The sequence below is a fragment of the Zeus faber genome, assembly GCF_960531495.2.
Source record: "Zeus faber genome assembly, chromosome: 5".
NCBI classification, from domain to species: domain Eukaryota; kingdom Metazoa; phylum Chordata; class Actinopteri; order Zeiformes; family Zeidae; genus Zeus; species Zeus faber.
The window spans coordinates 2661253-2673381 of NC_137192.1; the positions used below are offsets into that span (position 1 = coordinate 2661253).

General features: G+C 40.5%; 1 protein-coding gene across 4 annotated transcripts in view; it reads left to right on the top strand.

Moving 5' to 3' along the window:
• Positions 1-12129, top strand: part of fhit (fragile histidine triad diadenosine triphosphatase) — a 456691-nt gene that overhangs the window by 94010 nt on the left and 350552 nt on the right. The window contains exon 1 of one of the 4 annotated variants that reach the window (XM_080000301.1): positions 4057-4088. The exons of the other annotated variants lie outside the window; for them this stretch is intronic. The gene's annotated coding sequence lies outside the window, so the exon portion shown is untranslated. Of the gene's footprint in view, positions 1-4056; positions 4089-12129 lie in introns of those variants that run through there. 4 annotated transcript variants of the gene reach the window in all.

Here is a 12129-nt window from a genome sequence, read left to right on the forward strand (position 1 = left end):
AACACTCAACACATACACACACAAAAAAGTTCACTGCTATGACTAATGATTAGCCAATTATTTGTTACGGCATCGCTAGCAGCAGATATGTTGGGAGAGTTATTTTCTTCAATATTGGTAAACAAGTTGTATTTGGACCCTGAGTCAAGAGAAGTTCTCGGACAAAGCACTGTCTGCCTCATATATAATTTATTCTGCCTCATATATTTGAGCCATATCCTTGAGTTGGTTTTCACTTATGCTGCATGAAAAAGGCCTAAGAGACACTGTTGCAGACTGAGGACATGATTCCTGAACGAATCTGAGCTGGTGGCGGTGTGTGTGTGTGTGTGTGTGTGTGTGTGTGTGTGTGTGTGTGTGTCCTCGTGTTAAATACCTCTGCTGTGAAGGAGCTTTTGTCTTTGTTATTGCTTCATTGTTTCGGCGATCGTGCACTGCTGTCTTATTTCAGTATTTCATCAAGTTTTGAGTCATCAAAGGCAGTGTAAACAATGCCACAAAGGTGTGCATTCGCTCCTCTCTTTGTTATTCACATGTTATTCATTTTCAGAGGATGTTTGCACTAACCCCTCACATCTCCTCACAAGGTTTATATACATTTGCTATCCTGTTTGTTATTTATCCCTGTTCTCTCTCTCTCTCTCTCTCTCCCTGTACAGGCCTATCTCCATATTAAACACATCTACAGTACTAGTAGGTACTGTAGATGGCCAGTAATGACGCACAAACACTTGCCCAAGTACAGACACAAGCATCCGGAGGGCTGTTGACTTACTCATGCATTCGTCCCCTTCCGGTGTTTATCGTGGTTCTACATTCCTAGGAAATTAAGCTTCCCATGAATTTAGGCAGGAGGGGGCATGGGGGCTGTTGGAATGGGAACATGGCTTTGCATCTGTTGAGAGATTAGCTTGGTTTTAAAAGTGTAACTAATTACTTTTCACTCAGCGAGCTGCGCCACACTCCAATGTATCAATGAATAATATTAGATTAGAGCCCCGTTTAACTGAGAGCTACACGCACATTGCAGCCTGGTTTAGGAGGAAGAACGTGCAGGCTCACGCGTGTGTGCAGAAATGTCCTTCCATACACAATTACACACAAACCACAGCGGCATGAATTACTGTGCAGCTTTGTGTCATTTTAGCCAAAAATAGGCAACACAAACAAACAAATTGCATTAAAATTGAAATGTCAAATATATACAGCTAGCCAAAAATGCAAAACAGAAATAGTCAGATATTAAAGATCAAAATTGTTATTGTATTGTTATAAATTATAATAGAAGTTATTACTATGTACTAACTGGCTTATTACAGTATGTACAGTGTAACACCAGTGTTATTGCACATATATTATTTTGTGTGTGTGTGTGTGTGTGTCTGTGTGTGTGTGTGTGTGTGTGTGATTATCAGTGAACAATACATCATTGAACCAGTATGTTTTCACAGGGCAATACATTATCTCACACTAACAAGCAGGAACGACATCTGACATATCCAGCGTCAATAGATATCCAGATGCAAAGTTCAAAAGAAGTGGAAACAGTGAAAACAGTAAGGATTTGATTAGATGAAAAAAAATGTTTTTGATTAGAAAAAAACTGCTAGAAGTCAGTCAGTGGAGCGCAATCCTCCTCTAAGGTAGCTCTGACAACTTCTTAATACATGTCACCCCAGATCTAGAAGGCTCTACGCGGCGCCGCCTGTGCAACAGCATGTCGCATAACAAAACACGTAAATTTGTGTTTTGAGGTAAATTCTCTCAGGACACAAGTACACCAGATTTGGAGTTATTGCCTGTGAAATTCCAATCAGGATCTGACATTCTTTTCATATTTTATAGTAAGCAAGCGCCGGCAGCGAACAGTGATCATGCAATGCCACTCCAGCAGCCTCAAACGCAGCCCAGCATTGAGATTAAAATCGAAACATAATTCCTGTTTCCAGCATTGTTAAAATGTAACTATTATTTTGTTACCACTTAAATAATCACTGCAAAGCTTAACACTGACCACACCATAACTTTTGAGGTATTTTGTTCACAGACAGACAGAGACAGTTGGTCTGTGTGTGGTTTTGTAGATTACATCTTTTTGCAAAGGGTATTGCCTACAGATCTCTGCGCTGCTGCCATCATCTCCCTGCTCAGTCTGTTTTTTAATTGCTATAAACTCATGCATATTCAAAACATGTGTCAAGGCCTCCACCGTTGATAGATTGAGGTAAGCATTTTTTGTTTTTGTTTGTTTTTTTGCATAGAAATTATACATTTGTTTGGCGCAGGTTGCCTTTGCCAGCTCCGGTTACCTTGTCCATTTTAAGTCCATCTGTCTGGAGCACAGAGACACCGACCTGGGGGAGCAATAGTCCAATCAATCCTTCAACGCCTTTTGTTAGGAGTGAGTTGCATATTTTACCAGAATACTAGGCTGAGCTTCAATTGGCAACTGCCCAAATAACAGCATCCAAACAAAAAACAAACAATATAAGTCAGCCTAGGGTAGGGAATTATCGTGATCCTGCGTGTGATCGTGATACTCCAGCAGTGATGGGACATGAGTGTGACTCATTCCAAGTGGTAATGCAATTGATATTAATGCTGAAATGGACTACATCAACTTTCCATCTCGGATATAGTGTGCAGCACTTCCATATTTATTCATTTATAACATATAACACCTCAGATTTGTATAGCAGTTTTCTAAATACTTAGATGCTTTACATAGTAAAAATGATAATAAACTAACAATTTAATCAAGACTATTAAAATGATTCAAGGAAAGAGTTGACTAGGAATTGAAAAGAAAATGGACCAGGGGAGGGGAAGGGGTAGCTAGTATCTAAGGCGAGTATAATGACAAGTTTATGCATTAGTTATTACTCCCCTGTCATTTGTGTTGCATCAACACATGACCCGTGCTTTTGACTCTAATGTACTTAGAAGTTTTACCTAATATGCATCCATTCTTCACAGCCTCCACATGAAATTACATTCACTGACATCATGTGAGGTGACGCAAGGCGTGACATGTTTCCCCTCTCAAAGATCCTTTTAGAAGCTGTGTCATTTAGTTTCAGCTCGTCAACATTTGATTTATTTGGAGTGTCAGTTTTACGGTCCCAGTGGATGCGGGTTGTTCAATATCACACTTCTTATTTGGTTCATCAGGTGGAATACAGACCCTTGTGACGGGAGTCTTTTTTATTTGACTGTATTCGCAGATAATCCGCATCCGCGTGTGCAACAGTTTAAGAAGAGAGCTTAGCCATCCGGAATGCAAATGTAATTGAAGAGTAAATTGAATTATTGTATTTGCTCAGACGTCTTGCCCTGTGGGTGCAACTCCGCCTTCTGATTTTGTTTCACCCAAGTCGGAACTCCCCGAGTAGTGGGCTTTCAGATGTGTCGTCATCAGCCACAACAGCCACAGCCACACACACGGTCTTGACAGTGAATGTGCATTTTAACCTGAAGAGTCGCTCTTGCTCACATGTGTGTGTGTACGTGTGTGCGCATGCTCGCCGGCACGCATGCATTATTCGCAAACAATGTTAATTTTATTGCATCGGCGACACGCGTTTATGAAGCCCCCAAGGCACGCAAAATGAAAGGCTTTCAGTTATTAATTTGACACCCTGAGAGTTTAATAAGTTTTACATTCAGCAGCGGTGCCATCAAAGAAAGCATTCAGGGAAGGAAAAAAAAAATCTGCCTAAATTAATTGGCAATTTCATATGCAGATGTGAGCAGATGCCTCGATACGAGTGTCTGCTTTTGTGCCTTTGTGGGCCTCTTCTGTTCTTTGTTTTTTGAACATTTTGACTGCAAACTTTCTCTCTCTCTCTTTGTCTCTTCACCGCTTTTTCAGTTTACGGTCACCCACTGTGGAGACGTGTTCCAGCCCAGGGCTAGGAAATGAGGAAGAGGAGGCAGGCGGAGGCAAAACAGCGGCAGTTGGCGTGTATTTATTTATCATTTGAAAAAAAAAAAAAAAGGTGGCTCGTGGGCCAAAAGGACAACTTATATGCTAGCAGGCAAATAATTGTCCCCTTTGGCCCGCCACACCCACTTTAAGGAAAACACGGGTGAGTCAGTTGCACTTTTGCGGTCTGTCAACAGCCATGTCTGCAGAGCCTTGATCCTTGAATCGTCTAGACGGAGGCTTCTCAGTTTAAAAACATAACAGACTAGTGAAAAACATTGGTGCAGAAGGTATTTTTTTTCATGGCCCCTTTTTTTACCGTCCTTTTTTATATTCTCATCCTGACCATCTCCCGTGACTGTCCTCACTGCCAGCCGGTGCTAAAATAAAAATCCAGTTTCATGTTTCCAATTAGAATTCATTCCTCTTGTCAGACACCGGCTTGGATGGAAAAGAGATACAGTGGGGCAAAAAAGTATTTCGTCAGCCACCAATTGTGCAAGTTCTCCCACTTAAAAAGATGAGAGGCCTGTTATTTTCATCATAGGTACACTTCGACTATGAGAAAATCCAGAAAATCACATTGTCTGATTTTTAAAGAATTTATTTGAAAATTATGGTGGAAAACAAGTATTTGGTCAATAACAAAAGTTCATCTCAATACTTTGTTATATACCCTTTGTTTGCAATGACAGAGGTCAAACATTTTCTGTAAGTCTTCACAAGGTTTTCACACACTGTTGCTGGTATTTTGGCCCATTCGTCCATGCAGATCTCCTCTAGAGATCAGTGATGTTTTGGGGCTGTCGCTGGGCAACACGGACTTTCAACTCCCTCCAAAGATTTTCTATGGGGTTGAGATCTGGAGACTGGCTAGGCCACTCCAGGACCTTGAAATGCTTCTTACGAAGCCACTCCTTCGTTGCCTGGGCGGTGTGTTTGGGATCATTGTCATGCTGAAAGACCCAGCCACGTTTCATCTTCAATGCCCTTGCTGATGGAAGGAGGTTTTCACTCAAAATCTCATGATACATGGCCCCATTCATTCTTTCCTTTACACGGATCAGTCGTCCTGGTCCCTTTGCAGAAAAACAGCCCCAAAGCATGATGTTTCCACCCCCATGCTTCACAGGAGGTATGGTGTTCTTTGGATGCAACTCAGCTTTTTTTCTCCTCCAAACACAAGTTGAGTTTTTACCAAAAAGTTCTATTTTGGTTTCATCTGACCATATGACATTCTCCCAATCCTCTTCTGGATCATCCAAATGCTCTCTAGCAAACTTCAGACGGGCCTGGACATGGCTTAAGCAGGGGGACACGTCTGGCACTGCAGGATTTGAGTCCCTGGCGGCGTAGTGTGTTACTGATGGTAACCTTTGTTACTTTGGTCCCAGCTCTCTGCAGGTCATTCACTAGGTCCCCCCGTGTGGTTCTGGGATGTTTGCTCAGCGTTCTTGTGATCATTTTGACCCCACGGGGTGAGATCTTGCGTGGAGCCCCAGATCGAGGGAGATTATCAGTGGTCTTGTATGTCTTCCATTTTCTAATCATTGCTCCCACAGTTGATTTCTTCACAACAAGCTGCTTACCTATTGCAGATTCAGTCTTCCCAGCCTGGTGCAGGTCTACAATTTTGTTTCTGGTGACCTTTGACAGCTCGTTGGTCTTGGCCATAGTGGAGTTTGGAGTGTGACTGTTTGAGGTTGTGGACAGGTGTCTTTTAGACTGATAACGAGTTCAAACAGGTGCCATTAATACAGGTAACGAGTGGAGGACAGAGGAGTCTCTTAAAGAAAAAGTTACAGGTCTGTTTGTAGGTGACCGAATACTTATTTTACCAAGGCATTTACCAATTAATTAATTAAAAATCCTACAATGTAATTTCCTGGATTCTTTCCCCCCATTCTGTCTCTCATAGTCGAAGTGTACCTATGATGAAAATTACAGGCCTCTCTCATCTTTTTAAGTGGGAGAACTTGCACAATTGGTGGCTGACTAAATACTTTTTTGCCCCACTGTATCTGAGTGCGTGGGAGAGAGATTTACTCCAGACTCCTGACAGGCAAACCCCACTCACGAGTGTCCTTTATCAACTGTTAACACTCCTAAACAGTATGATCAGTGGTGGCCTCCTAAACTCTTAATGCAGTGTTATTTTCGAAAAATGATCATCATGGCTAGTATCATGGCTCTACCCTAATAAATATTTGATGCCTGCTTGAATGGACTTTCTTTTCCCAACAATTTCATTTGAGAGTTGTGGAAGTTTGCCTGACTCCAAGGCAGTGTGGGTTGCTCGTGGTGCCATGTTTGTATTTTTGTTGTAGATGTGATTGTGTTTTGTCAATGCTCCAAGGACCAATGGGCTCCACAAGAGTTTGACATTAACTTTATTTCCCTGAGATGGCCAACAACTTTGTTAGAAAAAAAATTTATACACCGACTGCCTGTTTTGTAAAATATAGTTTTCAAGAGATTTGTCACATACATATACTGCCTTCATTTCCTCTCCTTGGAATTTGACAGTAATTTCCACTCCCTCTCAAGACTTGTTCTGATACCTACCTAAAATTCTGAATCATTGTAAGGACACTTTCCTGTTATTTAATGCGTTTAATGCTATTCTGAATATGTTTCACGGCTCGCCATACCATTGATATTTCTGGACTGAATTTTTTATTTTGTTTTGTGCAAGATCGACATCACACAAAAGTAAATAATTTAAGCAGTGTGCATCAGAATCTAGAGGTACCTTTATTAGTCCCACAATGACAGAGATGACACCCATTAATTAATGTTCAAGGCTTGGTCTCGATGATGACCAAGAGCTGACTTTACAGGGAGAACATGGCTCTTATACAGTATACCATAGACTTTAACCACAAAATCGACTTATTTGGTAAAAACACTTTGGTTGTAAAAGGACATGCTGGTTAAGGTACCTCGCCAGAATAGCTCAACAACTGTCAGGACGGTAAATTTATCTTGTGACAATAAGTATGCAGTACTTCAATTCCTGCTGAATTGAGTTGACCAAGACACACAGAGGCCACATACACTGGACTAAACATAAACTGTATAGGCTAATCAATTTCTCAACTCTGCAGGGGTCCTTAACAATGTCCAGTGCTGTCTGTTTTGAGAGAATTCTCAGCAGCCACTGAGGCAACAGTGGACTGACTGGCATTGATCGGCAGCATTTGTGAACCCCGCTGATATATCATGCTTATTTTCCTCAATGAGCCATTCGATTTGACTTCTTCTCCGTTTAATATTTGTGACAGAGTGAAATAAAGGTGAATTGAGGGTTTTGAATTGAATAACCCTTGATGTCCTTAGACGCTTCTCTATTTTGTCTTGAATGATATTTTCAAGAACCTTTTCCATTTTTACCTTGGGGCATCAGATCATTTTACAAATCATAGAATAATAAATGGAACCTTCCAGACCCCTTCCCCTAGTAATATTTTGAACAAAGTTAGGATGTTGGGGTCTGGTGACAAGAAAGCCCCTTTCACATATGGGTGGCAAAATGTTGGCATTGAGCAAGGTTTGGCAACATGCTGATGATGAAAACATGCTGCGGGAGTCAGCAGTGACTGTAGGAGATTGTGAACAAACACTTGTTTTGTCACTGATGGCACCTTTGGGTGTATGTGAATCTCTCTGAGTGGATTACTTTATTGATCGTTCAAATATTTTTTTCTGTTAAACATTTCAAACCTGTCAATTGAAAGACAATGGTATCTTGCGCAAAACAGTCATAAGATATTCCACTTTTCATATTTATGTTTCTGGCAGAGTTTCAGTAAACAATTTCTTTGGATTTTTCATGTATATTAATTAATGTCATTTACATCTTACTATCCTGAAAGACTGTCATTCTCACGTGTTTTTTTGAAGAACAAGGTTATACTGCCTATCACAGTGGGGTGCTAACCTCATGGGCAAAAAAAATAAAAAATAAAAATTATAATGCACAAAACAGTAGTTTGCGATTCAGAAAATGCTTAACTACCTCCAGCGCACCCCTTGCTTCCCAACATTATGTATTAGTCTCATCGAGAGCAGAGTTGTCTGAAATATTTCCAGTGTGAGGTTGTTAATTGTGGGTCAGGATGTTTATATACACAAACCGTGAATGCCGGCTTTACAAGTTGATCTTTTGTTAGTGGGAAAAAGTTTGATACCAAGATCTCACATCACACCCAGAAGTTCAATCAAGATTAGTGTAAGCCCCCCATAAGCTTCAATAATTAGTGCTCCACCAAGCAAGGCAAGCTTACCATTCAGCTAAATAAGGGCTACAGCACCAGGCTTAGAGTAATTGCCCTACTTCTTAAATCTTCATTTCTCTCACACTTCATGCATCATGCAGAGTTGAATAAGGATTTGAACATCTAGATATTGGCACATTTACCCCTTTGCATGGCATTGATCTTGGGGTATCATGCAGCACAATGGGGGAATTGATATTGTGCTGGCTTCATTGGATGCACACCCTGCGTACATTGGAACCTTGGAGTAGATGATATGGGACATTCAAATTTCTTATCTGCCCTTGGTGTTGTTTGTTACAGCTGTGCAAACAATACATATTAATTTCAACACTATTGTTTGTCTGTGTGTTATCACACATAATTAGCAGGAATAATCCTCCCCAAGTACTCAATCGGGGGTAACTGCTCACTGTGCACTGGCTTCAGGGTGCATGGAGTGTTTGGAGGTGTCGGCGACTTGAGATTAGCACATTACGCACTAATTTGATGACGGTGGAAATTGCAAAATTCTGTTTGCAGATCTCCTCTCAACAGAACCAAAGTTGTTTTAAGATAGCATTCTGTAACCAATATGAAAATAAAGAAATTTACAAAGATAAGAAAAAACAAAATACAAATTAACATGGTAGTGTAAAATTGGTCATTTATTCAAATTTATGAATTTGTCTTCCATTATTTAAAAAATAATAGAAAATTCCACAAGAGCCTTAATGTCACCTGAGCCTGCCTGAGAAAGTTATAGCATACAATTCAATTCATGTTATGATGTAAACTAAGATAGGGATGAATTTTATAGCAAATAAATTAATGTCAATTGGCGGGACAATTTGAAGATTTTGAGTAATCCCTTCCAAATGATATTGACAAAATGTAGTTTCCCTTAAGACTGGCTGCTCTGCCGTTTCTTATGATGTAAACAACCCGGTCTCATGCTTTTTCTTGTTCATAGTCGAGAAAATTCATCCATTTAATCGTGTCCCGGAGCATGATTTTCCGACTTTTCCGTGCTACACATAGCAAAATTTAAACCAATTAATTTGAATGGGGAGATTTTCTTTGACTTTGGGGGGGTTGGAGAGGGGCGCAGGGAGGATGGGAACAGATACATACACTAAAACTAATCTGAAGAAAGTACGCCACTGCGGGGAGGTGGAGGGGGCATGGCACATGAGGCATGTATTAAAATTTTAAATGCATTCAAATGTTGTCCTGAATAGCACAAAATTAAAGCAGAATACTGGTTTCGCTTTTTCTCTGAATGGTCTATTAAATTCAAGGTTGGGCAAAAACAGGGATATGGGGTCATACCCTCAGTTTGAATTGACCTCCCCATGGTGGCGTACTTTCGTCAGGTTAATTTTAGTATAGTTGTACGTATCTGCGCCCTTCCTCCTTCCACATGCCCCCCCCCCCTCCATTCTAAAGTCTGAGAAAATGTTCCCATTCAAATGAATTGGTTAAAATTTTGTTCTGTGTAGCACGAAAAATGTTGATAATCGGACATGATTCAATAGATTCATTTTGGTCACTATGAGCACAAAATAGCGTGAGACTGGGTTGGATGTAAAAGTTGTGCCAGACTCCTTAATAATTGATTATTAAAATATTAGAAAAATGTTCCATTAAATAAATAGAATGTCACGTTTTTTTTCTCTCTTTTCAGTTCCAGGCATCATCTGCTGCGCAATGTCTAAACCGCAATGTCTATGACTCTCTGTTGCCCCCCCCCCCCCCCCACCAGCAGCAAGACCATCCCGCTTTCATCACCTTTAGGGTGCTAAATCACCACACTGGGTCAGATGAAGAACAGCAGTTACTGTGAGAGCAGGGACAGAACAAATGGTAATGTTAGTGGTAAGGCATAAAATAGATTTCCCTATTTTCCTGTGCCGGACAATTGTTCTACTTGCACATGATCTATTGAACTCGCAGATATTAGCTTCATACCCCATTTCACAGATTTGATATTTTAAAACATTTTATACTGATATTTTTAAACAACCAAAGTTAAATAAGAACTGCCCCCCCAGTGCCTTATTTTGCTCTGTTGAATCTTCCTTAGCCTCCTTTTTAGAAAAAAAAGTATTTATTTGTCAAACCTTCTCCTAATGTTACTAAGTACATTGCACGTCAGCCTCATTTTGCGGCTGGCTCTCTGAATAGAGTGTGTCTGGCTCAAACTGGCTCCAGGATTGCTTAGTTATCACCTGGAAGAGATTATTTATGTCTGGCATTGGATGTGCTAGGGCAGCCATCCAGTAGGATGCTCACAGGACCATTGTCTAAGGCCTTGGGGCAGGGAGTGCTCCAGCAGCAAGACCATCCTGAAAGAAGGCGCAGGAACAAACCACTAAAAATGGATGGCCAGCACTGTTTTCGATAAAAAAGAGAAAAAATAAAGAAATCTCTCACATTTTTTCCCTGCACTGCAAAATTGGGAAGTCTTTTAGCTGCGATGGACGGGATTAGCGACATTCTGTGTTTTAACAGGGAAACCTCAAACTGCAGCTACGAAAAATCTTTGAAGGTACTGAACGAGTTTACTCATTAAATGCAAATTGGGCAGCACAGCTCTTGGTGCACTGAATACATACCTATCTTAATCAAAGGGCACTGTGGCCGGAGCTTTGTCCTTATCGCTAGATTGCCCTCTTTTATAATGATTTTGCTACGCCTGTGATACCTACTCTGGGTTAAGATCAGACCACCAGTTGTTATTCTGGGTTGAGATTATTATTTTTGGTCTCAGAATATGTTTGGGAGTGATCAATATCTGTATAAATGTATTAAATGTATTATATGTTTTTAATTTGCATTCATAATAAGAGAGACATTTTTCATAGAATCTTTTTTTCTTCTGACAACCAGTTAATTCCCTTCTTATTGTTCTCTGTCCTTGAAAGGAAATTGAGATATGGAATATATGGAAATTGAAATTAATATCACCAGGCTAGTTCATGTACATTAAATAAGTTATAACAGACAAACAAAAACAAAATTAAAATTGTAAATGGGCCTCTACTTTGTCACTAATTTACACTTTAATACATTAACAGATAAATTCACGATTCAAGTTTAGGCTGAGTTAAAACGGCCCCATCATTCACGTGAAGGCTAAGTGATGGTAAATAAAAGCATACAAGATGGCGCAAGGGTGGTAAGGAGGCTAATTTATGCTGATGTGTTCTCAACCATTTATGCAGGGCTGTTACTGATTGTCAGCTTTATAACACCAGCCCGGTAACGGTAGACTATAAAACCCATTTCAGGTGGATGTCAAAAAACAAACAGCGATATTTTACAAGCTGGATCAAGGCTTTATGGTGCACAGTTTACCGCATATCCCTCGAAGCAGCACAGGCACATCTCATTGCCTCCATTTTCTAATCTTCAGTTTCACAATGAGACCTTGGTGTCCAGATGGCATGTAGTTTGATCAGTCTCAGAGGAATGCTTCCAAGGCTTATTTGGAGTTTGATCATATGCCTACTCGCAGTATGAAGAAACATATCTCTGGGGGGCCTTTTCAAAGAATGTGTTGCATTGTAATTTATTTTTTATTTTCCAAACTTTCGAGCCAAAGTCCAATCGAAAATGCAGTTTTTTCCTTCAATGTAAAAGACGTAGATCCAAGCGACCTTGGAGAGTATGGCTGCCGTCTTAATGAACATCATCGGTATTCTTCTGTGGCGCGGCCGAGAATGATTGATCTGTAGTCCGATTCCTTGGGGTTTTTCATTCAGATCTGTGCATTTCAACGAGGGCAGTCCGAAGTCGCCAAAGGGAGGGAAAGAGAGACAGGGAGAGAGAGAGACAGAGACAGAATGAGAGGGCTTTGAAGTGAGGCTTTAGCTGATAGAAAGCGCAGCTGGATCCATAGCCTTCCCATATGTCTATCACTAAGCCCCTTGTTCCCAGGAGCGC